Source organism: Anas platyrhynchos, chromosome 10, assembly GCF_047663525.1.
Source record: "Anas platyrhynchos isolate ZD024472 breed Pekin duck chromosome 10, IASCAAS_PekinDuck_T2T, whole genome shotgun sequence".
Lineage (NCBI taxonomy): Eukaryota > Metazoa > Chordata > Aves > Anseriformes > Anatidae > Anas > Anas platyrhynchos.
Genome location: NC_092596.1, coordinates 25,392,076 through 25,416,865, shown reverse-complemented (window position 1 = coordinate 25,416,865; position 24,790 = coordinate 25,392,076). Strand labels below are relative to the sequence as shown.

The following is a 24,790-nucleotide window of genomic DNA, read 5'->3' as shown; positions in this document are numbered from 1 at the left end:
TATCTGTTCCCAGCTCCTTTACCTCATCTGCTCACTACATTTACCTGAGAAGTGTGCCCGAACAGACTTATTCTGCAGAGATGAAGAAGGTGGCCCTGCTCACTCTCTTGGCACTACTGCACTTACGCACTCAAGGAACCATACCCCACGGTTTCCCAAAAACAACGTACCTGGCAACCCCTCATAAATGTACTTCTAATACGTAAATTCAAGGACATCAAGACTAGAAGGTTGCAAGGTCTGAACACTCGACAGACAGAAAACACACAGGCAAAAGCTCCAGAAATATAACAAACTGTCCCTAAACTTGAAACAGACTACCCCTTACGTGCCCACTGCTGCCATTTTCAGACACATGCTCACACAGGGAGCTTCCATGATACATTTCAACTAAACCCTGCTCCATCACTTTAACAGCAAGGTTGTAACTTTGATAATATTTGACATACAGGCAAAGTTCCTGTTCCTCCTAGGAACAGTTCCGGTTCCTCCTAGGGTTTACACATTAATGGGGAAACCCATTACGTGCCCACTGCTGCCATTTTCAGACACATGCTCACACAGGGAGCTTCCATGATACATTTCAACTAAACCCTGCTCCATCACTTTAACAGCAAGGTTGTAACTTTGATAATATTTGACATACAGGCAAAGTTCCTGTTCCTCCTAGGAAAAGTTCCGGTTCCTCCTAGGGTTTACACATTAATGGGGACAGAAAAGAAATAAAAAAAAAAAAAAGCAAAACCCCATACGGTTCTGCTCACCTCTTGCTCTCCGAATCCAAGCTCCAACAGTGCAGCCAGTATCATCCACACCACCTGGGAAAACAAAGGGATTAAATGACCATTGCGTTCACAACAAGTCAGCCAACTGCGGTTTTTTGTTTGTTTGTTTGTTTTTTGTCTGTGTGTGTTTCCTGTATTTTTTTTAAATCAGTTTTACCTAAACAACGTGCAGAGAGCAGACAAGAGACCTGGGGTGTTTCTAGAAGCAACAATCCCTATGCTTTTGCTGCAGCTTTTAATATTGAAAGAACAGCACAACCATTCAAGAAACTGAAACTTTTTCAAATGGAATTATGTCAAACAGGTTCACCATCACTTGCAAAAACACAGAACCAGCATTCACTAGCATGCCAGCCCTGATAGCTACCTCTTGGACAACGCTCACTGCTACTGATGCAAAATACAGTTGAGCAATACCTCTCTGTTCCCAGCTCCTTTACCTCAGCTGCTCAGTAGCTCCACATGACAAATGGGCCCGGGCGGCGCCGCGCCGAAATGGGCCCGGGCGGCGCCGCGCCGAAATGGGCCCGGGCGGCGCCGCGCCGAAATGGGCCCGGGCGGCGCCGCGCCGAAATGGGCCCGGGCGGCGCCGCGCCGAAATGGGCCCGGGCGGCGCCGCGCCGAAATGGGCCCGGGCGGCGCCGCGCCGAAATGGGCCCGGGCGGCGCCGCGCCGAAATGGGCCCGGGCGGCGCCGCGCCGAAATGGGCCCGGGCGGCGCCGCGCCGAAATGGGCCCGGGCGGCGCCGCGCCGAAATGGGCCCGGGCGGCGCCGCGCCGAAATGGGCCCGGGCGGCGCCGCGCCGAAATGGGCCCGGGCGGCCTTATTCTGCAGAGAAGGTGAGCCTGCTCACTCTCTAGGCACTGCTGCACTTATGTGGTCAAGAAACTCTACGCCACAGTTTTCCAAAAATAAGGTACCTTTTCTTTTTCTCCAGATCTTTTAATTACGTAGAAAGAAAAATCAAACAGCAGAACTGATTACACACCAAAAAAATAAATAAATAAATTCCATACCACTCACAGGAAAAATCACTTACTTAAGTAGGCTACCTGAGAACCAAAAGGCTATGCTGATGGGTCAAAACACACTACAGGACACTGGAGCCAGGCCCTCCGCTGCACTGAATTAAAACCCATCCCTACACTCACCAAGGTGCAACCCCAACACAAAAAAACAGACACAGCATTTCAGCTTCAACACAGTTTTGGGAACTGCTGGAAAGCATGCTTCATACTCAGCGAGGAGTGCTCAGGCTACACAAGACAGGGCTTCGAGCACCTCTTTGCCTACCAAAGAAGACCGCCATCAGCACCTGCTTTGTTCCGATACTAAACACTAACATCACAGCCCACGTTGCCTGGGACACCTGATAAACAGAAGAGAAAGCAGCCATACCCTTTTCAAGCCATCCCTGCACGTGTCGCTCCTTGATCATCTGCAAGCTCTTCTCAAATCCTCAACCGCTTCTGTGGAGAGCCTGCCACGGCACCTGCAAAGCAAGATGGATACGCTTCGCACTCACCTCGTGCTACTTGGCAGTTCTGCTCCAATCCAGCTCACAACCAGCCCGCCCTTCTCGTGCTGCTCCTCAGAGTGCAGCTTGGCCCCACTCAGCCTGTGCGACACACCTGCAAAAGAGAAACAAAAGCATAGGCTGAAGCAGCACCCAAAGCCACAGCACAGCTGGGACAGTTACTCTCAGCTGCTCCCTTACCTCGGCCCCCTCACCTACCCTCAAGGAAGATGCTTCCATCTGCTCTCTTAGGCCAGCTACAACACCTCTAAAATATAAACAGGATTTTTACTGTACTTTGTGTAGTTAAGTAACTGCAGTGACAACTGCACCCCTAAAGTACCTGCTACATCTGTTCATCGCTCACCTTGCCAAAAGCAGCCCTGGTCATCAAGTCCCGTGTTGTACACTGTGTTTCACCTTAAACAAATTAAACAAAAGTTGCTTACCAAGTGCTGAACAGTTCCAGAAGGAACTCTTTCCTGTGACAGGTTCTTCCTAGAGTTTACACTCTAATGAGGACAGGAAAGAAATAAAAATAAACATTTCAAAACCCCATATCTGTAAGCTTTCAAGATTCAACAGACCTCCTCAAGCACGCCGTTCAAGCACTATGCACACAGCTGCTCACAAGCAGATATACTCTCCCAAATCCACAGCTGCCAACCACCAGACATGACTGTGCCAGCTGCCCTTCAGTACGTGCCCAGAGGCAGACCGGATGTCTTCGCCAACACAGTCCCATCAATGTATTAGTACACCCATGCACTGCCACATTAATCACTAACTGCCAGGCAGGACAGCTCCAGACCAAACACGTACACACACAGGCACACCACAAACACTACAAACAAAACACACAACACAAGGCGCAAGAAAAAGTGACCCCCAAAAGGAAAGCTCTAGGGCAACAGCAAGTCAGAACAGGTGCTCTGCACCAGACCCCAGGAGAGACTCAAATGTCACCACACGCGACTGGAAGCAACTGCCAGAACCGGGATGATGGAGGCCTAAAAAGCCTGCCTTCAAGACAAGAGACCAGAGGGATGGGGACTGAAAACCCCCTAAGAAGACACTTAGGAAATCGATTCCCAAGCAAGAGCTCCTGATGCGGCCCAGATGACTTCTGCAAGAGTGAGGATGGAAACAGACGCGATCTCAAACCGAATATGATGCACAAGACCTGAAACAGATCTGCACTTTTGAGCACTTCTTGTCTTGCAGTCACTGCTTGATCAGAGCCATGAGGACAAAACAAGCATTGAGGCCCTTCTGCACAGCTACCAAGTCGCCTGCCTGGTCAGTCCGGTCTAAAAAGCCAGGAGGATATCAAGACCCAAGAAGCACAGAACAGACACTGCAGAAGCAACACCACAAGACAGACAAACTGAAGGAAACTGTCCTGCCTGGCGCACGCACTCACGCTACAAAATAATCCCGCTTCTTCTATTAGCCTGCTGACCCAGCCACAAGCAGCTTGAACGTGACCCAGCCTCAACCACCCTCACAGTGCCACCAAGTCTATTCAGCCAGCTGGCTACATGCTGCTCTGGCTCCCGGCTCCCATTAGCCACCCCACATATGCAAATACCAGGTGCCCCCCAACTTAGCTCTCAGGTTGCTGCATGGTAAAGTTTCTCTGCCTCAAGAAATGCACAGGCACTGATTGTCATCTTAGTCAATTGCCAGGCTCATCATCAGCTGCAAAAAACAGAGTACCAGCATTCACTAGCACGCCGGCCATGATGCCCACCTCCTCCACAATGCTGACTACTGCTGATGCAACATACGGTTCTGCTCACCTCTTCCTCTCCGAATCCAAGCTCCAACAGTGCAACCAGTATCATCCACACCACCTGTGAAAACAAAGGGATTAAATGATCGTTGCGTTCACAACAAGTCAGCCAATGCTGTTGTTTTTTTTTGTTACTATTTTTTGTGTGTGTGTGTGTGTGTGTGTTTCCTGTATTTATTTTTTAGTCTGCTTTAGCTCAACAGCATGCAGACTGCAGATAAGAAAACTGGGGTGTTTCTAGAAGCAATAATCCCCATGCTTTTGCTGCAGCTTTGAATATTAAAAGGACAACACGACCCAGCAAGTAACTGGAACTTTCTTAACTGGAATTAGCTCAAACTTTTATTCACATTGAAAGAAAAATCTAGGTGCAGAACACATTATACACCAACAAAATTAATTCCATTTCGTCCCCAGAAAAAAATCACATACTCTCATCCCCTCCTGTACCTCAGCCGCCTACCTACCCCACGTGGCACATGCTTCCATCTGTTCTCTTCACCCACTTATAGCACCTCTAAAAGGCAAACTGGGATTTTACTCTATTGGATGTAGGAAAATAACTGCAGTGACAATCGCGCCCCAAAAACAACAGTTACCTCTGCTCATCACGCACCAGAGTCACTGCAGAGGCAGCTTGGGTCAAGAGGTCCTGCACTGCACACTGCGTTTCAGCCTGAACAAAAGAAAAACACAGGCAGAAGATAAACATTCAGCTGCCAGCAGTACCACCCATCCCTCAACAACATAAGCGACCCCAGCTTTACTTTTATCCTTTCAAAACAGCAGGCCACTTGCCTCTGGACCTGCAAATTAGGTCCAAGCTTGAAAGGAGCGGCCAGCATCATCCACACCACCTGGGAACACAAAAGGACAAAATGACCACTGTGCTTGCAAGCACCCACCTGCCACACTGCTCCTCTATCCCAAACAGTCTCACCTCGGACCCTCTGAGGGAAACACCTGAGAGTCTTCCCTTCGCTTCAGATAAGGGATGACCAGGCTGACAACACTCACCTTCCCGCAGAGCTTCGTGACATGAGGATTTCCTTTCCCTCTCCGCAACTGCACAAAGCACCTGCAGAGGCAAGAGAAAAGCACACTCTAAAGCACCTCACAGCCACAGCGTACCTGCTGCAAGACCTCTCTCTTCCCGGCTCCGGTACTTCAGCTGCTCACCAGCTCTAACTCAGATTCTACGCTCACAGTGCCACAGCAAACTCTGCCCAGGCCACACAACACACACTACACAAGCTACATTGCCTAAGACACACAAGCTGGAACGTTCCCGCCCAACAATCAGTCGCATCGCACAGGAAGGATGCTGCACACTCCTAGAAACCAAACCTACCAGTCCTGAGCAGCTCCCCACTTCCTCCTGCCAACCACGCTCAGCACACACACTATTCACCCCTCAAAAAAAAAAAGAAGTTAGAACATACACACACACACACAAAAAAAAAAACAACCAAGCTCCACAAATGCCAAAAAGACATGCGCACACAGCAGCCCTGGCAGGGGTAATCACAGACTTACCCTTTGCAGATGAAAAGGTGACTCTGATACAACTCTGCTCAGTCTCTTGGTAATGCTGCATCTACGCTGTCAAGCCACATGTAGCCGGTAATCAAGCTGGTTTTAGTCCTCTGCAGAATAAAACGAGTGGGTTTATACATCTAGAGATTAAAGTGCAGCTCAAAAACAGAGGAGTATCGCACCATCCTAAGAAACAATAAGCCACAAACCTCTACTAAACATTCCTCTATTAAGTAAATTCCAAGCACTTAAAAATTCTAGCAATCTATAGACTCCAGCCTGCCTAGAGAACCCTGCAACTGACTGAAGGAAAAACAAAGCACTTACCCCAAGGAGCAGCCCATGCAGAAGGAGCTCTCTAATGCCATGCCTGGGGCTCATATACCATTTGGCCCCGCCCAGCACCCAAACCCAATCACCTGGAAAAAGGGAGGGGCAAAGCACAAGGAAGTAGAAAGAAAGCAGGAGCAGAAGCAGCTGCTTTTTATTTTTTATTTTTTATTTTTTTTTAAGATCTGCTTTACTTGAAAAACATGCAGAGAGCAGACAGGTGACCTGTGGTGTTTCTAGAAGCAACAATCCCCATGCTTTTGCTGCAGCTTTTAACATTGAAAGGACAACACGACCAGGCCAGTAACAGGAAATCTTTCAAATGGAATTACGTCAAACAGGTTCATCATCACTTGCAAAAACAGAGAACCAGCATTCACTAGCACGCCAGCCCTGACACCCACCTCCTCCGCAACGCTGACTACTACTGATGCAACATGCTACGGTGCAATACCTCTCTGTTCCCAGCTCCTTTACCTCATCTGCTCACTACATTTACCTGAGAAGTGTGCCCGAACAGACTTATTCTGCAGAGATGAAGAAGGTGGCCCTGCTCACTCTCTTGGCACTACTGCACTTATGCACTCAAGGAACCATACCCCACGGTTTCCCAAAAACAACGTACCTGGCAACCCCTCATAAATGTACTTCTAATACGTAAATTCAAGGACATCAAGACTAGAAGGTTGCAAGGTCTGAACACTCGACAGACAGAAAACACACAGGCAAAAGCTCCAGAAATATAACAAACTGTCCCTAAACCTGAAAGAGACTACCCCTTACGTGCCCACTGCTGCCATTTTCAGACACATGCTCACACAGGGAGCTTCCATGATACATTTCAACTAAACCCTGCTCCATCACTTTAACAGCAAGGTTGTAACTTTGATAATATTTGACATACAGGCAAAGACTCACAGAAAGCCCCGTAATTCGGCAAAAATCAGAAGGGACCCAGAACCACAAAGCAAACACACAAAGTAACATCACCACACTATCCGTAAAACTGCCATAACTACTACTCACCTGAGGAAGAGCTGCGTGCAATACAGGCACCTACTACTAGATTGCTTTACAGTGACAGATCCTACCAGTTACCAACTCAAAAAGATATGCGTACCGGTTTCTACTGGAAAACGCATCAGTCCATAGACTCTGACCCACCTAATGAACCCTCCAAACAACTGAAGGAAAAACAAAGCACTTACCCAAAAGTGCAGCCCAGGCAGAAGGAGCTCTCTGATGGCACACCTGCAACTCAGTTACCACTAGGTCTCACCTGGAACCTGAAGCCAACCACCTGGGAAAGTGCTTGGGGAAAGCACAAAAAAAAACAAAAAGAGAAGGAGCAACAGCTGTGGTTTATTTACTTATTTATAAGGCTTAGCTCAACAGCATACAGAGTGCAGACAGGAGAGCTAGGGTGTTTCTAGAAAAAAAATCCCCATGCTTTTGCTGTAGCTTTGAATATTAAAAGGACAATACAACCAAGTAAGCAATTGATTTCTTTTTCCATCTGGAATTACCTCGATCTTTCATTTACATAGAAAGAACAATCTAGGAGCAGAACAGATTACACACCAAAAAATAATTCTATTCCATTCCACTCACAGGAAAAAATCACTTCAGTAGGATATCTGAGAACCAAATGGCTATGTTGATGGGTCAAAACACATTACAGGACACTGGGGCCAGGCCCTCCGCGGCACCCACTTAAAACCCGTCCCTACACTCACCAAGGTGCAACCCCAACACAAAAAAACAGACACAGCATTTCAGCTTCAACAGCTTTGGGAACTGCTGGAAAGCAAGCTTCATCCTCAGCAAGGCGTGCTCAGGCTACACAGGACAGGGCTTCAGGCACCTCTTTGCTTACCAAAGAAGACTGCCATCAGCACCTGCTTTGTTCCGATTCTCAAGAGCTAACATCACAGCCCACATTGCCTGGGACATCTGATAAACAGAAGAGAAAGCAGCCATACCGTTTTCAAGCCATCCCTGCACGTGTCGCTCCTTGATCATCTGCAACCTCTTCTCAAATCCTCAACCGCTTCTGTGGAGAGCCTGCCACGGCACCTGCAAAGCAAGATGGATACCCTTCGCACTCACCTCGTGCTACTTGGCAGTTCTGCTCCAATCCAGCTCACAACCAGCCCGCCCTTCTCGTGCTGCTCTTCAGAGTGCAGCTTGGCCCCTCTGAGCCTGTGTGAGACAAATGTGAAACAAAAAAGCATAGGCTGAAGCAGCATCCAAAGCCACAGCACAGCTGGGACAGTTACTCTCAGCTGCTGCCTTACCTCCGTGCCCTGCCCTCCCCTCCCCTCGAGGCAGATGCTTCCATCTGCTCTCTTAAGCCAGCTACAACACCTCTGAAATATAAACAGGGTTTTTAATGTATTTTGTGTAGTTCAGTAACTGCAGTGACAACTGCACCCCTAAAGTACCTGCTACATATGCTCATCGCTCACCTTGCCAAAAGCAGCTATGGTCAAGTCCCGTGTTGTACACTGTGTTTCACCTTAAACAAATTAAACAAAAGTTGCCTACCAAGTGCTGAACAGTTCCAGAAGGAGCTCTTTCCTGTGACAGGTTCCTCCTAGGGTTTACACATTAATGGGGACAGAAAAGAAATAAAAAAAAAAAAAAGCAAAACCCCATATCTGTAAGCTTTCAAGATTCAACAGACCTCCTCAAGCACGCCGTTCAAGCACTATGCACACAGCTGCTCACAAGCAGATATACTCTCCCAAATCCACAGCTGCCAACCACCAGACATGACTGTGCCAGCTGCCCTTCAGTACGTGCCCAGAGGCAGACCGGATGTCTTCGCCAACACAGTCCCATCAATGTATTAGTACACCCATGCACTGCCACATTAATCACTAACTGCCAGGCAGGACAGCTCCAGACCAAACACGTACACACACAGGCACGCCACAAACACTACAAACAAAACACACAACACAAGGCGCAAGAAAAAGTGACCCCCAGAGGAAAGCCCTATGGCAACAGCAAGTCAGAACAGGTGCTCTGCACCAGACCCCAGGAGAGACTCAAATGTCACCACACGCGACTGGAAGCAACTGCCAGAACTGGGATGATGGAGGCCTAAAAATCCTGCCTTCAAGACAAGAGACCAGAGGGATGGGGACTGAAAACCCCCTAAGAAGACACTTAGGAATTCGATTCCCAAGCAAGAGCTCCTGATGCGGCCCAGATGACTTCTGCAAGAGTGAGGATGGAAACAGACGCGATCTCAAACCGAATATGATGCACAAGACCTGAAACAGATCTGCACTTTCGAGCACTTCTTGTCTTGCAGTCACTGCTTGATCAGAGCCATGAGGACAAAACAAGCATTGAGGCCCTTCTGCACAGCTACCAAGTCGCCTGCCTGGTCAGTCCGGTCTAAAAAGCCAGGAGGATATCAAGACCCAAGAAGCACAGAACAGACACTGCAGAAGCAACACCACAAGACAGACAAACTGAAGGAAACTGTCACGCCTGGTGCACGCACTCACACTACAAAATAATCCCGCTTCTTCTATTAGCCTGCTGACCCAGCCACAAGCACCCTGAACGTGACCCAGCCTCAACCACCCTCACAGTGACACCAAGTCTATTCAGCCAGCTGGCTCAATGCTGCTCTGGCTCCCAGCTCCCATTAGCCACCCCACATATGCAAATACCAGGTGCCCCTCAACTTAGCTCTCAGGTTGCTGGATGGTAAAGTCCCTCCGCCTCAAGAAACACACAGGCACTGATTGTCATCTTAGTCAACTGCCAGGCTCATCATCAGCTGCAAAAACAGAGAAACAGCATTCACTAGGACGCCAGCCCCATTGCTCTCTTTCTCCACAATGCTGACTACTACTGATGCAACATACGGTTCTGCTCACCTGTTCTTCTCCGAAACCAAGCTCCAACAGTGCAGCCAGTATCATCCACTCCACCTGGGAAAACAAAGGGATTAAATGATCGTTGCGTTCACAAGTGACCCAATGGTGTTTTTTTTCTGTAATTGTTTTTTACGTGTGTTTCCTGTTTCTTTTTTTTTTTTTTTTTTTTGAAATCTGCTTTAGCTCAACAGCATGCAGACTGCAGACAAGAGACCTGGGGTGTTTCTAGAAGCAACAATCCCCATGCTTTTGCTGCAGCTTATAACATTGAAAGGACAACACGACCCAGCAAGTAACTGGAACTTTCTTAACTGGAATTAGCTCAAACTTTTATTTGCATTGAAAGAAAAATCTAGGAGCAGAACAGATTATACACCAACAAAATCAATTCCATTCCACCCAAAGGAAAAAGCACATATTCTCATCCCCTCCAGTACCTCAGCCGCTTGCCTGCCTCACGTGGCACATGCTTCCATCTCTTCTCTTTACCCACTTATAGCGCCTCTAAAAGGCAAACTGGAACTGTACTCTATTGGATGTAGGAAAATAACTGCAGTGACAACCACACCCCAAAAACAACAGCTACCTCTGCTCATCACGCACCAGAGTCACTGCAGAGGAAGCTGGTTGAGACATCCTGCACTGCACACGGCATTTCAGCCTTAACAAGGGAAAAACACAGGCAGAAGATAAACATTCAGCTGCCAGCAGTACCACCCGTTCCTCAACAACATAAGCAACCCCATCTTTACTTTTATCCTTTCAAAAGAGCACGCCACTTGCCTCTGTACCTGCAAATTAGGTCCAAGTTTGAAAGGAGCGGCCAGCATCATCCACACCACCTGGGAACACAAAAGGATACAATGACCACTGTGCTTGCAAGCACCCACCTGCCACACTGCTCCTCTATCCCAAACAGCCTCACCTCGGACCCTCTGAGGGAAACACCTGAGAGTCTTCCCTTCGCTTCAGATAAGGGATGACCAGGCTGACAACACTCACCTTCCCTCAGAGCTTCGTGACATGAGGATTTCCTTTCCCTCTCCACAACTGCACAAAGCACCTGCAGAGACAAGAGAAACGCACACTCTGAGGCACCTCACAGCCACAGCGTACCTGCTGCAAGACCTCTCTCTTCCCAGCTCCGGTACTTCAGCTGCTCACCAGCTCTAACTGAGATTCTTCGCCCACAGCATCACAGCAAACTCTGCCCAGGCCACACAACACACACTACACAAGCTACATTGCCCAGCACACACAAGCTGGAAAGTTCCCGCCCAACAATCAGTCGCATCGCACAGGAAGGATGCTGCACACTCCTAGAAACCAAACCTACCAGTCCTGAGCAGCTCCTAGCTTCCTCCTGCCAACCACGCTCAGCACACACACTATTCACCCCTCATAAAAAAAAAGAAGTTAGAACATGCACACTGTAGTGGGTTTACGTGGCAAGGCTTTGGTAGCAGGGGGCCATAGGGGTGGTTTCTGTGAGAAAGATCTAGAAGCCGCCCCATGTTTGGGAAGGGCCCCATTGTTTTCCAGATCTGAGCCAATAAGCGATGTTGTTTTGCGCCTCTGTGAGAGCATATTTAAGACAGGGAAAAAACTGCTGCGCCACACAGCAGCCGGGAGAGTCAAGGGAGTGAGAAACAGCCTTGCAGGTGCCAAGGTCAGTGTAGAAGGAGGGGGAGAGGTGCTCCAGGCGCCGGAGCAGAAGTCCCCTGCGGCCTGTGGTGAGGACCATGGTGAAGCAGGATGTCCCCCTGCAGCCCATGGAGTACCACGGTGGAGCAGGGTTCCACGCTGCAGCCCGTGGAGGAGACCACGGTGGAGCAGGTGGCCCTGCACCGACGGAGGCTGCCGCCTGTGGAAGACCCCTGCCGGAGCAGATTCCAGGCCGGACCTGTAGCCCGTGGAGAGGAGACCACGCAGGAGCAGGTGATCTGGCAGGAGCTGCTGCCCGTAGGGGAGCCAGGTTGGAGCAGTTTTCTCCTGAGGGATGGACCCCGTGGTACGGACCCATATCTGGAGCAGTTCTGGAAGAGCTGCTGCCTGTGGGAAGCCCACGCCGGATCAGTTCGTCAAGGACTGCATCCCGTGGGTGGGACCCCACAGCACAGGGGACGAGAGTGACCGAGAAGGAGCGGCAGAGAAGAAGTGCTGTAGACTGACCATAACCCCCATTCCCCCGTTCCCCTGCGCCGCTCGGGGGGAGGAGGTGGAAGAGGGTGGATGGGGGGGGGGGAGGTGCTTTTGGTTTCTTTCCTTTGTTTCTCACTTCTCTAGCTTGTTAGTAATGAGCAATAAATCTTACTATCTGTCTTCTTATGCTGAGTCTGGTTTGCCCGTTACACTAATTATTGCGTGATTTTCTCGTCCTTATCTCAATCCTTGAGCCCCTTTCACATATTTTCTCCCCATTCCTCTTTGAGGAGGGGGAGTGAGAGAGCGGCTGTGGTGGAGCTCGGCTGCCCACTCGAGCGGAACCACGACACACACACACAAAGAAAAACAACTGAGCTCCACAAATGCCAAAAAGACATGCACACACAGCAACCCCGGCAGGGGTAATCACAGACTTACCCTTTGCAGATAAAAAACGTGACTCTAATACAACTCTGCTCAGTCTCTTGGTATCGCTGCATCTACACTGTCACGCCACAGTTACCAAGCAATCAAGCTGGTTTTAGTCCTCTGGAGAATTACACGAGTGGGTTTATACATCTAGAGATTAAAGTGCAGCTCAAAAACAGAAGAGTATCCCACCATCCCAAAAAAACAGTGAGCCAGAAACCTCAATTAAACATCCCTCTCCTAAGTGAATTCCAAGCACTTAGAAATTCTAGAAATCTATTAACTCCAGCCTGCCTAGAGAACCCTGCAACTGACTGAAGGAAAAACAAAGCACTTACCCCAAGGAGCAGCCCATGCAGAAGGAGCTCTCTAATGCCATGCCTGGGGCTCATATACCATTTGGCCCCGCCCAGCACCCAAACCCAATCACCTGGAAAAAGGGAGGGGCAAAGCACAAGGAAGTAGAAAAAAAGCAGAAACAGAAGCAGATGTTTTTTATTATTTTCTTTGTTTGTTGGTTTGTTTTTTTTAAGATTTGCTTTACCTGAAAAACATGCAGAGAGCAGACAAGAGACCTGGGGTGTTTCTAGAAACAACAATCCCCATGCTTTTGCTACAGCTTTTAACATTGAAAGGACGACACGACCAGGCCAGTAACAGGAAATCTTTCAAATGGAATTAGCTCAAACAGGTTCATCATCACTTGCATATAGAGAGAACCAGAATTCACAAGCATGACAGCCCTGACACCCACCTCCTCCGCAATGCTGACTACTACTGATGCAACATGCTACTGTGCAATACCTCTCTGTTCCCAGCTCCTTTACCTCATCTGCTCACTACATTTACCTGAGAAATAGGCCCGGGTGGCGCCGCGCCGAAATGGGCCCGGGCGGACTTATTCTGCAGAGAAGAAGAAGGTGAGCCTGCTCACTCTCTTGGCACTACTGCACTTATGCGGTCAAGAAACATTATCCCACTGTTTCCCAAAAACAACTACCTGGAAACACCTAATAAACATACTTCTGTCAATTCAAGGACATCAAGACTAGAAGGCTGCAAGGTCTAAACACTCGACAGACAGAAAACACACAGGCAAAAGCTCCAGAAATACAACAAACTGTCCCTAAAACTGAAACAGACTACCCCTTTCATGCCCACTGCTGCCATTTTCAGATACACGCTCACACAGGGAGCTTCCATGATACATTTCTCCTAAACCCTGCTGCTTCACTTTGACAGCAAGGTTATGACTTTGATAAGATTTGACATAGATTTAAAGGCTCACAGAAAGCCCTGTAATTCTGCAAAAATCTGAAGGGACCCAGAACCACAAAGCAAACACACAAAGTAACATCACCATACTATCCGTAAAACTGCCATAACAACTACTCACCTGAGGAAGAGCTGCGTACAATACAGGCACCTACTACTAGATTCCTTTACAAAGACAGATCCTACCAGGTTTCACCTCAAAAACATAGGAGTACCAGTTTCTACTTCAAAATGCATCAGTCCATAGACTCTGAACCACCTAAAGAACCCTCCAAACAACTGAAGGAAAAACAAAGCACTTACCCAAAAGTGCAGCCCAGGCAGAAGGAGCTCTCTCATGGCATACTTGCAACTCAGTTACCATTAGGTCCCACCTGGAACCTGAAGCCAATCACATGGGAAAGTGCAGGGGGAAAGAATAAAAAAAAGCAGAAAGAGGAGCAGCAGCAGCTGTGGTTTTATTAACTTCCTTATATGGCTTAGCTCAACAGCATGCAGAGTGCAGACAGGAGAACTGGGGTGTTTCTAGAAACAAAAATCCCCATGCTTTTGTTGCAGCTTTGAATACTGAAAGGACAATACTACCACGCAAGTAAATGAAGCTTTTTCAGCCAGATTTAGCTCAGACTTTTATTTCCGCAGGAAGAAAACTCTAGGAGCAGAACAGATTATGCGCCGAAGAAGAATTCAATTCCATTCCACTCACAGGAAAAATCAGTTACTTCAGTAGGCTATAGGAAAACCAAAGGTCTATGCTCACGGGTCAAAACACAATACAAGACACTGAGGCGAGGCCCTCCGCTGCACTGCATTAAAACCCATCCCGACACTCACCAAGGTGCAAACCCGACCCAAACACAGACACAGCATTTCAGCCTCAACACAGTTTTCAGAACTGCTGGAAATCAAGCTGCATACTCAGCGAGGCGTGCTCAGGCTACACAAGACAGGGCTTCGGGCACCTCTTTGCCTACCAAAGAAGACCACCATCAGCACCTGCTTTGTTCCGATTCTAAACACTAACATCACAGCCCACGTTGCCTGGGACACCTGATAAACAGAAGAGAAAGCAGCCATACCCTTTTCAAGCCATCCCTGCACGTGTCGCTCCTTGATCATCTGCAACCTCTTCTCCAATCCTCAACCGCTTCTGTGGAGAGCCTGCCATGGCACCTGCAAAGCAAGACGGATACCCTTCGCACTCACCTCGTGCTACTTGGCAGTTCTGCTCCGATCCAGCTCACAACCAGCCCGCCCTTCTCGTGCTGCTCTTCAGAGTGCAGCTTGGCCCCACTCAGCCTGTGTGAGACAAATGTGAAACAAAAAGAAAAGCATAGGCTGAAGCAGCATCCAAAGCCACAGCACAGCTGGGACAGTTACTCTCATCTGCTGCCTTACCTCCGTGCCCTGCCCTCCCCTCCCCTCGAGGCAGATGCTTCCATCTGCTCTCTTAGGCCAGCTACATTTTTTTACATAGAAAGAAAGATCTAGGAGCAGAAGAGATCATACGCCAAAACAATCAAACACCAAACAACCTTCCCTTTGCTTCGGATAAGCGATGACCAGGCTGACAACACTCACCTTCCCTCAGTACTTTGTGACATGAGGATTTCCCTTCCCTCTCCACAACTGCACAAAGTAACTGCAAAGAGAAGAAAAACGCATACTCTGAGGCACCTCACAGCCACAGCGTACCTGCTGCAAGACCTCTCTCTTCCCAGCTCCGGTACTTCAGCTGCTCACCAGCTCTAACTGAGATTGTTCACTCACAGCACCACAGCAAGCTGCACCCGGGCCGCACAACACACACTACACAAGCTACATTGCCCAGCACACACAAGCTGGTACATTCCCACCCAACAATCAGTCGCATCGCACAGGAAGGATGCTGCACACTCCTAGAAACCAAACCTACCAGTCCTGAGCAGCTCCCCACTTCCTCCTGCCAACCACGCTCAGCACACACACTATTCACCCCTCAAAAAAAAAAAAGAAGTTAGAACATGCACACACACAAAGAAAAACAACTGAGCTCCACAAATGCCAAAAAGACATGCGCACACAGCAGCCCTGGCAGGGGTAATCACAGACTTACCCTTTGCAGATAAAAAACGTGACTCTAATACAACTCTGCTCAGTCTCTTGGTAATGCTGCATCTACGCTGTCAAGCCACATGTAGCCGGTAATCAAGCTGGTTTTAGTCCTCTGCAGAATAAAACGAGTGGGTTTATACATCTAGAGATTAAAGTGCAGCTCAAAAACAGAGGAGTATCGCACCATCCTAAGAAACAATAAGCCACAAACCTCTACTAAACATCCCTCTATTAAATGAATTCCAAGCACTTAAAAATTCTAGCAATCTATAGACTCCAGCCTGCCTAGAGAACCCTGCAACTGACTGAAGGAAAAACAAAGCACTTACCCCAAGGAGCAGCCCATGCAGAAGGAGCTCTCTAATGCCATGCCTGGGGCTCATATACCATTTGGCCCCGCCCAGCACTCAAACCCAATCACCTGGAAAAAGGGAGGGGCAAAGCACAAGGAAGTAGGAAGAAAGCAGGAGCAGAAGCAGCTGTTTTTTATTATTTTCATTGTTTTTTTTTTTTTTTTTAAGATCTGCTTTACTGGAAAAACATGCAGAGAGCAGACAGGAGACCTAGGGTGTTTCTAGAAGCAACAATCCCCATGCTTTTGCTGCAGCTTTTAACATTGAAAGGACAACACGACCAGGCCAGTAACAGGAACTCTTTCAAATGGAATTACATCAAACAGGTTCATCATCACTTGCAAAAACAGAGAACGAACATTCACTAGCATGCCAGCACTGATACCCACCTCCTGCATGTAATACACAATAAATGTTTGTTCATTGTCTTTTGTATTATAAAAACAAGGAGTTCTGTTTGAGGAACGGGAGTTGTGAAAACTCCCTGCTGAAGTAAGGAGCTGTATAATGCTTAGCTAGACACTATGAAAATTCCTTTGCTTAATGTAACAAAAAAGAGAACCCTCTCCCCTTCTCTCCTTCTGCATCTCAGTAGCCTCTTTTGTTCAAAAAAACACTGCTGCAAAGTTCATGTAACCATCTCCTGATAAGTTGTTAAACTAGTGTATCAACATCTTGCCTTCCTGTCTCATGCTGGGCCAACATGACCAAATAAAGAAAGAAGTTGAACCACAACGTTGAGGAAGACTACGGCCTTCATCTTCACGACCACCAGAGGGACAGAGACGACCCCCTAGCAACAGTGTGCACAGTCGCAGAATATACCAGGATGTGCTGCGTAATCCTGAAATCACCAAGATATAAAAAGGGACCCTAGGGGGGGTGAGGCGCGCGCCGTTGGCAGAGCCGAGACTCCCCGGCTGCCCAGCGCTGTTTTGCTTGCTGTTGCTTACTCAATAAATTCCTTTCTATTATTAATGCAATGCTCTCTGAAAATTAATTAAGGGGGCAACTTATATCACTGCACAACGCTGACTACTACTGATGCAACATACCATTGTGCAATATCTCTCTGTTCCCAGCTCCTTTACCTCACCTGCTCAGTAGCTCCACCTGAGAAATGTGCCCGGGCGGCGCCGCGCTTAAATGTGCCCGGGCGGCGCCGCGCTTAAATGTGCCCGGGCGGCGCCGCGCTTAAATGTGCCCGGGCGGCGCCGCGCTTAAATGTGCCCGGGCGGCGCCGCGCTTAAATGTGCCCGGGCGGCGCCGCGCTTAAATGTGCCCGGGCGGCGCCGCGCTTAAATGTGCCCGGGCGGCGCCGCGCTTAAATGTGCCCGGGCGGCGCCGCGCTTAAATGTGCCCGGGCGGCGCCGCGCTTAAATGTGCCCGGGCGGCGCCGCGCTTAAATGTGCCCGGGCGGCGCCGCGCTTAAATGTGCCCGGGCGGCGCCGCGCTTAAATGTGCCCGGGCGGCGCCGCGCTTAAATGTGCCCGGGCGGCGCCGCGCTTAAATGTGCCCGGGCGGCGCCGCGCTTAAATGTGCCCGGGCGGCGCCGCGCTTAAATGTGCCCGGGCGGCGCCGCGCTTAAATGTGCCCGGGCGGCGCCGCGCTTAAATGTGCCCGGGCGGCGCCGCGCTTAAATGTGCCCGGGCGGCGCCGCGCTTAAATGTGCCCGGGCGGCGCCGCGCTTAAATGTGCCCGGGCGGCGCCGCGCTTAAATGTGCCCGGGCGGCGCCGCGCTTAAATGTGCCCGGGCGGCGCCGCGCTTAAATGTGCCCGGGCGGCGCCGCGCTTAAATGTGCCCGGGCGGCGCCGCGCTTAAATGTGCCCGGGCGGCGCCGCGCTTAAATGTGCCCGGGCGGCGCCGCGCTTAAATGTGCCCGGGCGGCGCCGCGCTTAAATGTGCCCGGGCGGCGCCGCGCTTAAATGTGCCCGGGCGGCGCCGCGCTTAAATGTGCCCGGGCGGCGCCGCGCTTAAATGTGCCCGGGCGGCGCCGCGCTTAAATGTGCCCGGGCGGCGCCGCGCTTAAATGTGCCCAAACAGACTTTATCTTCAGAGATGAAGAAGGTGACCCTGCTCAGTCTCTTGGCAGTACTGCACTTATGCGGTCAAGAAACTGTAGCCCACAGTTTCCCAAAAACAACGTACCTTGCAACCCTCCATAAACATAACTCAAATAAGTGAATTCCATGCACATAAAGCAAGAAGGCTTGATGGTCTAAAGACTCAGACAGCAAGCACACAGGCAAAAGCTCCAGGAATATAACAAACCGCCCCTAAACCTGAAAAAGACCACCACTTATATGCCCACTGCTGCCATTTTCAGATACATGCTCACACAGGCAGCCTCCATCATACATTTCTCCTAAACCCTGCTCCATCACTTTGCCACAAAGGTTGTGATATTGATAATATTTGACATACGGGAAAAGAATCACAGAAAGCCCTGTAATTCTGCAAAAATCAGAAGGGACCCAGAACCACAAAGCAAACACACAAAGTAACATCACCATACTATCCGTAAAACTGCCATAGTAACTACTCACCTGAGGAAGAGCTGCGTGCAATAAAGGCACCTACTACTAGATTGCTTTACAATGACAGATCCTACCCTTTACAATGACAAATCCTACCAGTTACCAACTCAAAAAGATATGCGTACCAGTTTCTACTGGAAAACACATCCATCCATAGACTCTGACCCACCTAAAGAACCCTCCAAACAACTGAAGGAAAAACAAAGCACTTACCCAAAAGTGCAGCCCAGGCAGAATGAGCTCTCTCATGGCATACCTGCAACTCAGTTACCATTAGGTCCCACCTGGAACCTGAAACCAATCACCTGGGAAAGTGCAGGGGGAAAGCACAAAAAAAAAGCAGAAAGAGGAGCAGCAGCAGCTGTGGTTTATTTACTTATTTATATGGCTTAGCTCAACAGCATGCAGAGTGCAGACAGGAGAACTGGGGTGTTTCTAGAAACAAAAATCCCCATGCTTTTACTGCTGATTTGGATACTAAAAGGACAAAATGACCAAGCAAGTAGCTGAATTTTTTTTCCCATCTGGAATTAGCTCAAGCTTTTATTTACATAGAAAGAAAAGTCTAGGAGCAGAACTGATTACATGCCAAAAAAAGAATTCAATTCCATTCCACTTGAAGGAAAAATCACTTACTTAAATAGGCTACCTGAGAACCAAAAGGCTAAGCTGATGGGTCAAAACACACTACAGGACACTGGGGCCAGGCCCTTCGCTACACTGAATTAAAACCCATCCCTACACTCACCAAGGTGCAACCCCAACACAAAAAAACAGACGCAGCATTTCAGCATCAACACTGTTTTGGGAACTGCTGGAAAGCATGCTTCACCCTCAGAGAGGCGTGCTCAAGCTACACAGAACAGGGCTTCGGGCACCTCTTTGCCTACCAAAGAAGACCACCATCAGCACCAGCTTTGTTCCGATTCTAAACACTAACATCACAGCCCACGTTGCCTGGGACACCTGATAAACAGAAGAGAAAGCAGCCATACCCTTTTCAAGCCATCCCTGCACGTGTCGCTCCTTGATCATCTGCAACCTCTTCTCCAATCCTCAACCGCTTCTGTGGAGAGCCTGCCATGGCACCTGCAAAGCAAGACGGATACCCTTCGCACTCACCTCGTGCTACTTGGCAGTTCTGCTCCGATCCAGCTCACAACCAGCCCGCCCTTCTCGTGCTGCTCTTCAGAGTGCAGCTTGGCCCCACTCAGCCTGTGTGAGACAAATGTGAAACAAAAAGAAAAGCATAGGCTGAAGCAGCATCCAAAGCCACAGCACAGCTGGGACAGTTACTCTCATCTGCTGCCTTACCTCCGTGCCCTGCCCTCCCCTCCCCTCCCCTCGAGGCAGATGCTTCCATCTGCTCTCTTAGGCCAGCTACAACACCCCTGAAATATAAACAGGATTTTTACTGTACTTTGTGTAGTTCAGTAACTGCAGTGACAACTGCACCCCTAAATTACCTTCTATATCTGTTCATCACTCACCTTGCCAAAAGCAGCTCTGGTCGTCAAGTCCCGTGTCGTACACTGTGTTTCAGCTTTAACAAATGAAAACAGGCACAAGAGAATCAATCATTCAGCTGCCAGCATTAGCACCCATCCCTCAACAACACAAAAGGGACCCCATTTACAATACTATCGTTTCAAAACAGCAGCCTCCTTGCCTCAGCACCTCAGAAGTAGATCAAGCCAGTCACCCAGTTGCCTCCCGAGTGCTGAACAGTTCCAGAAGGAGCTCTTTCCTGTGACAGCTTCCTCCAAAGGTTTACGCTCTACTGGGGACAGGAAAGAAATAAAAATAAAAAATTCAAAACCCCATATCTGTAAGCTTTCAAGATTCGACAGACCTCCTCAAGCACACCGTTCAAGTGCTATGCGAGCAGTTGCTCGCAAGCAGCTCAACTCTCCCCCCTCCAGTCTGCCAAACACCACAGAGATGACTGTGCCAGCTGCCCTTCAGTACGTGCCCAGAGGCAGACTGGATATCTTTACCAAAACAGTCCAGACAATGTATTAGTACACCCATGCACTGCCACGTTACCTGTCATCACTAACTGCCAGGCAGGACAGCTCCAGACCAAACACGTACACACACACAGGCACGCCACAAACACTACAAACAAAACACACAACACATGGCGCAAGAAAAAGTGACCCCCAAAAAGAAAGCCCTACAGCAACAGCAAGTCAGAACAGGTGCTCTGCACCAGACCCCAGGAGAGACTCAAATGTCACAACATGCAACTGGAAGCAACTGCCAGAACTGGGATGACGGAGGCCTAAAAAGCCTGCCTTCAAGACAAGAGACCAGAAGGATGGGGACTGAAAACCCCCTAAGACAACTCTCAGGAAATCAATTCCCAAGCAAAGGCTCCTGATGCGGCCCAGATGACTTCTGCAAGAGTGAGGATGGAAACAGACGCGATCTCCAACCGAATATGATGCACAAGACCTGAAACAGATCTGCACCCATGCTTTTGCCGCACTTTTTTTTAACATTAAAAGGACAATACTTGCTGGGTCGTAACTAGAACATTCCTAACTGGAACTGGCTCAAACTTTTATTTACAATGAATGAAAGATCTAGGAGCAAAACAGACTATACACCAAAACAATCAATTCCATTCCACCCCCAGGAAAAAAATCACATACTCTCATCCCCTCCTGTACCTCAGCCGCTTGCCTGCCCCACGTGGCACATGCTTCCATCTCTTCTCTTTACCCACTTATAGCACCTCTAAAAGGCAAACTGGAATTTTACGCTATTGGATGTAGGAAAATAACTTCAGTGACAACCACACCCCCAAAATTAACAGCTACCTCTGCTCATCACGCACCAGAGTCACTGCAGAGGCAGCTGGTTGACACATCCTGCACTGCACACTGCATTTCAGCCTAATGAAAGGCAAAACACAGGCAGAAGATAAACATTCAGCTGCCAGCAGTAGCACCCATCCCTCAACAACATAAGCGACCCCAGCTTTACTTTTATCCTTTCAAAACAGCACTCCACTTGCCTCTGGACCTGCAAATTAGGTCCAAGCTTGAAAGGAGCGGCCAGCATCATCCACACCACCGGGGAACACAAAAGGACAAAAGAACCACTGTGCTTGCAAGCGCCCACCTGCCACACTGCTCCTCTATCCCAGACAGACTCACCTCGGACCCTCTGAGGGAAACACCTGAGTGTCTTCCCTTCGCTTCAGATAAGGGATGACCAGGCTGACAACACTCACCTTCCCTCACTGCTCCGCGACACGAGGATTTCCCTTTCCTGTCCACGACCGCACAAAGCACCTGCAAAAAAACAACAAAACAAAACAAAACAAAAGACAGAAAAGCACACTCTGAGGCACCTCACAGCCACAGCGTACCTGCTCCAAGACCTCTCTCTTCCCAGCTCTGGTACTTCAGCTGCTCACCAGCTCTAACTGAGATTCTTCGCCCACTGCACCACAGCAAACTCTGCCCAGGCCACACAACACACACTACACAAGCTACATTGCTTAAGACACACGAAAGCTGGAACGTTCCAGCCCAACAATTAGTCACGTCGCACAGGAAGGATGCCGCATACTCCTAGAAACCAAACCTTCCAGTCCTGAGCAGCTCCCCACCTCCTCATTCTAACCACACTCAGCAAACACACTGTTTGACCCTCAAAAAAAAAAAAAAAAAGAACATGCACACACACAAAGAAAAACAACCGAGCTCCACAAATGCCAAAAAGACATGCACACACACAAGCCTCGGCAGGGGTAATCAAACTTACCCTTTGCAGATGAAAGAGGTGACTCTGATACAACCCTGCTCAGTCTCTTGGTAATGCTGCATCTACGCTGCCAAGCCATATGTAGCATTCAATCAAGCTGGTTTTAGTCCTCTGGAGAGTTACACAAGTGGGTTTATACATCTAGAGATTAAAATATAGCTCAAAAACAGAAGAGTATCCCACCATCCCAAAAAAACAGTGAGCCAGCAGCCCCTACTAAACATCCCGCTACTGAGTGAATTCCAAGCACTTGAAATCCAGAAATCCATAGGCTCCAGTCTGCCTAGAGAACCCTGCAACTGACTGAAGGAAAACCAAAGCACTTACCCCAAAGAGCAGCCCAAGCAGAAGGAGCTCTCTGCTAGCATGCCTGGGGCTCATATAGCATTCAGCCCCGCCCAGCACCCAAACCCAATCACCTGGGAAAGGGGAGGGGCAAAGCACAAGGAAGTAGGAAGAGAGCAAAAGAAGCAGCTGTGTTTTTTTTTTTTTTTCCTTTTTTTTTTAAGATCTGGTTTATCTCAAAAACATTCCGAGAGCAGACAAGAGACCTGTGGTGTTTCTAGAAGCAAAACTCCCCTTTTGCTTTTGCTGCAGCTTTTAATGTTGAACGGATAACGTCACCAAGCAAGTAACTGAAACTTCTTCAACTGGAATTAGTTTAAACACGCTCACCGTCATCTGCAAACACAGAGAACCAGCATTCACTAGCCCTAACCCTAACCCCTAACCCTAACCCCAACCCTCACCCTAAACTCTAACCCTAGCCCCAGCCCCAGCCCTAGTCCCCGAGAACTGCATTTCCCGGTATGCTCTGGGCACCCAACATGGCCTCCCGGAAGTTCGGAGTCCCAGAACTACATTTCCCGGTATGCTCTGGGCGCTCAACATGGCCTCCCGGAAGTCCGGAGTCCCAGAACTACATTTCCCGGCATGCTCTGGGCAATCAACGCGGCCTACCGGAAGCCTTGTGACGGAAAACTACACCTACCAGCATTCCCTGCACAGCCGGCACGGCCAATCAGAGGCCGAGTTGTCGAGAACTCCATTTAACAGCACTCCCTGGAACCCTAGCCCTTACCGCCCTTACACAAAGAAGCCGCAAGCCCTAACCCTAAAAATCCTCGAAACCCCTACAGACCTAACCCAAACTATCCACCACACTAAACCCCTGAAGACCTATGCCTAAAAGCCCTAACCCAAACACTTAAGACGCTCAAATCCCACACCCACAAAATTAAGATGCTCAAATCCCAAACCCAAAAAAATAGGACGCTCAAATCCCAAACCCCCTTCCGAAAAAGAAAATAAGAAAAATAAATCAAACAAAACAAAAACAACAAAAGGGGTAGACCTGGTGGCATCTGCCCTATAACCCTGCAAAAATCATGAGGGACATAGAACAACAAAGCAAACACACAAAATAACATTGACATCCTAGCCATAAAAGTGCTATAACAATTAATCACCTCCAAAGAGCTTCTTGCAATAAATGCACGTACTACTAGATTGGTTTCCTCTAAAATATCGTACAAGACTCTGACCCACGAAAAGAACCCTGCATGTAGCTAACAGAAGAATAAACAAAGCACCGACCCCAAAGAGCAGCCCACGCAGAAGGAGCTCTCTGATAGAATGCCTAGGGCTCGTATAACATTTGGCCCCGCCCAGCACCCAAACCCAATCACCTGGGAAAGAGGAGGGGGCAAAAAACAAGAAAGAGAGCAGGAGCAGCAGCTGTGTTCTTTTATTTATTTTTTTATTTATTTGTCACCTATCCCTAGTTTACAGCATGCGGAGTGCAGACAAAAGAACTGCGGTGTTTCTAGAAGCAAAATTTACCGTATTTTTGACTCAGCTTTGAACATAGAAAGGACAATACAACCAAGAAAGTAAATGAAATATTTTCAACGGGAATTAGCACGAACCTTTCATTTACATATGAAGAAAAATCTAGGAGCGTAGGAAATTACACATCAAAAAAAAAAAAAGACGTAATAAGCAACGCGCATGCGTGGCCCCCGGCCGCCTGCAGTACACGTTTTCCACCAGCAGGGGGCGGCAGAGGGCGCCCGCGGAGAAAGCACAAAAAAGCAAAAAGAGGAGCAGCAGCAGCTCTGGTTTATTTACTTATTTATAAGGCTTAGCTCAACAGCATGCAGAGTGCAGACAGGAGAACTGGGGTGTTTCTAGAAGCAAAACTCCCCTTTTGCTTTTGCTGCAGCTTTTAATGTTGAACTGATAATGTCACCAAGCAAGTAACTGAAACTTCTTCAACTGGAATTAGTTTAAACACGCTCACCGTCATCTGCAAACAC

General features: G+C 48.8%; 3 long non-coding RNA genes across 13 annotated transcripts; all 3 read right to left on the bottom strand.

The window, feature by feature from the left end:
* Positions 1–1,706: 1,706 nt before the first annotated feature.
* Positions 1,707–23,208, bottom strand: LOC119717980 (uncharacterized). 11 transcript variants are annotated; one of them, XR_011811788.1, is made up of 16 exons: positions 22,800–23,208; positions 22,473–22,613; positions 21,937–21,997; positions 20,373–20,475; positions 20,186–20,238; positions 7,945–8,038; positions 7,171–7,273; positions 5,633–5,742; positions 5,114–5,174; positions 4,895–4,953; positions 4,696–4,772; positions 4,104–4,157; positions 2,669–4,029; positions 2,521–2,569; positions 2,184–2,416; positions 1,707–2,074 (listed from the first exon to the last, which is right to left on the bottom strand). It is a non-coding gene; the product is annotated as an uncharacterized lncRNA (long non-coding RNA). The 11 variants fall into 11 exon arrangements; XR_011811784.1 differs by having other exon boundaries at positions 4,864–4,953; positions 20,365–20,475; positions 22,800–23,206; XR_011811785.1 differs by having other exon boundaries at positions 4,713–4,772; positions 4,864–4,953; positions 20,365–20,475; positions 22,800–23,206.
* LOC140003319 (uncharacterized) lies at positions 8,059–10,925 on the bottom strand. Its single transcript, XR_011811789.1, has 5 exons — positions 10,864–10,925; positions 10,653–10,703; positions 9,862–9,915; positions 8,431–9,761; positions 8,059–8,331 (listed from the first exon to the last, which is right to left on the bottom strand). It is a non-coding gene; the product is annotated as an uncharacterized lncRNA (long non-coding RNA).
* Positions 14,327–15,920, bottom strand: LOC140003320 (uncharacterized). Its single transcript, XR_011811790.1, has 4 exons — positions 15,806–15,920; positions 15,292–15,352; positions 14,790–14,883; positions 14,327–14,680 (listed from the first exon to the last, which is right to left on the bottom strand). It is a non-coding gene; the product is annotated as an uncharacterized lncRNA (long non-coding RNA).
* Positions 23,209–24,790: the final 1,582 nt, after the last annotated feature.